Below are 2,265 nucleotides of genomic sequence, written 5' to 3'. Positions count from 1 at the left end.
ATTACGACGAACTACATACTGATATCCATATTATTTGATATTTTATCTAGATCCAAATTTAGTTTTACTTTTCCCCCTAATCATTAAAGTATCATCCGCCTTAGCTTTACGCAGTAACCCTAGAAAAACGGTAGATCGATTCATTAAGTCCCTGTGGGATCGATATCTTTTAAAACTACGCGATTAGACTGTGCACTTGCAGTTAGTACCCCGATAGACTCATAAAGTCGCGATCAAGTTTTTGGCGCCGTTGCTGGGGACTTTTATTTAGTCGATATCGTAACTCTTCTGTTACGTTGTAGAGACTAAGGCAATTTTTATTTTTTCCCTTTTTCGTTGATTTGTATGCCACACACTCGCTCACAAGGTGAGTCGTACTACTTACGAATCAACGACGTTGAACGATATCTCTGATTATTACGACGAATTCGGGAGTATCGTGCTAGAAACAATCTTCCTCCAATCGAAATTCCTGATCTCAAAAATCTCCTTCCTTCGACGATACCAGCGATGGCCGAACCAGCCCGTGCTCATCGAGATTACGCTGCTCCATCGCAGGATGAGCCGCATTCGAGTATTGCCCCACCCGCAATCGAAGCGAACAACTTCGAACTTAAACCTTCGCTGTTGCAGGCAGTGCAACAGAATCAATTTTCTAGAAATCCTATCGAGGATCCAAACCTTCATTTATCCGTATTTGTCCAATACGCTGACACTGTTAAAGCTAATGGTGTCACTTCAGAGGCAATTCGACTTCGTCTCTTTCCTTTCTCGTTAAGAGATAAAGCTAGAAGATGGCTTCAGTCTCTTCCTTCCAACTCATTCACCACATGGAATGAGTTAAAGAAAGTCTTTCTTGCCCGATATTTTCCTCCAAGCAAAACAGCTATGTTGAGAGCCCAGATAAATGGATTTAAGCAAAAAGATAACGAGTCTCTTTTCGAAGCATGGGAAAGATACAAGGACATGATGAGACTTTGCCCACACCATGGTTTAGAGGACTGGTTAGTAATTCACACCTTCTACAATGGTCTCTTGTACAACACAAGGCTAACAATAGACGCCGCCTCCTGTGGTGCGCTTATGGATAAACCTTACACTGACGCTTATCAACTTATCGAGAGCATGGCCCAAAATCATTATCAGTGGGGAAGCGACCGAACAATGGTAGAAAAACCTCAAACGAAAGGTGGCATGTACGAGATAAGTAGCCTTGATCATGTTAATGCAAAAGTGGATGCTCTTGCCCAGAAAATTGAAAGTTTAAATGTATCACCTCCAGCCACCGTGGTTGCCATAACTCAAAATTGCGAAGTCTGTGGAATTCAAGGTCACACCCCTACAGATTGTCAACTCCTAACAGGAATTCAAACAGAGCAGGTGAACTATGCTCAAGGAAATCCTTACTCGCATACCTATAACTTAAACTGGAAGAACCATCCTAATTTTTCATATAAAAGTAACAACGCTTTATACGCACCAGGTCAAGCTCCCAGTCAAGCTCCAGCTATACCTTCTGGATATCAAAAGCCGACCCCATCTACACCTAACAATAACGTTCCTAGGAAATCCAATTTGGAAATCATGATGGAGAACTTCATAGCTTCTCAACAGCAAACCAATAAAGAGTTCTTAAACCAGAATGTACACACTAGCGAACAGATTAAACAACTAGCAAGTAAAGTAGATACCCTGGCTACCCATAACAAAATGCTGGAAACACAAATCTCGCGAGTAGCTCAACAACAAGCGCCTACTGCTGCCCCAACTGGTACATTTCCTGGACAGCCCCAACCTAAGCCGAAAGGCCATGCTCATGCAATTATATTACGAAGTGGTACAGAGGTAGAAGGACCATCTGACCCAAGGATTGAGAACCGAAACTCTAAAAAGTCAACTGAGGAAGAAGGTAAACCTAAGGAAAAGGAAGAGTGTAATAAGGAAACCGTAGAAAAAAAAGAACCTTATGTACCTCCACCGCCTTACAAACCACCTATCCCTTATCCTCAAAGGCTAATTAAAACCAAAGACGCGGGCCAATTTAAAAAATTTGTTGACCTACTGAAACAATTAAACGTCACAATTCCTTTTACAGAAGTTATTACACAGATGCCCTCATATGCTAAGTTCTTAAAAGAAATTTTATCTAATAAAAGGAAACTTGAAGATAGCGAAACCGTTACACTCACTGCTGAGTGTAGCGCAATAATCCAGAATATGCCTCCTAAACTTAAAGATCCTGGTAGTTTTTCTATACCCTGTCAT

At 41.3% G+C, this 2,265-nt stretch overlaps 1 non-coding gene across 1 annotated transcript; it reads right to left on the bottom strand.

Moving 5' to 3' along the window:
* Positions 1–888: 888 nt before the first annotated feature.
* On the bottom strand, positions 889–995 carry LOC127088574 (small nucleolar RNA R71). The gene has a single exon (XR_007790405.1). It is a non-coding gene; the product is annotated as a small nucleolar RNA R71 (small nucleolar RNA).
* Positions 996–2,265: the final 1,270 nt, after the last annotated feature.

This window comes from Lathyrus oleraceus, chromosome 5 (genome assembly GCF_024323335.1).
Source record: "Lathyrus oleraceus cultivar Zhongwan6 chromosome 5, CAAS_Psat_ZW6_1.0, whole genome shotgun sequence".
Classification (NCBI taxonomy): Eukaryota; Viridiplantae; Streptophyta; class Magnoliopsida; order Fabales; family Fabaceae; genus Lathyrus; species Lathyrus oleraceus.
The sequence above is the reverse complement of the archived record's forward strand: the minus strand, read 5'-3'. Positions and strand labels throughout refer to the sequence as shown.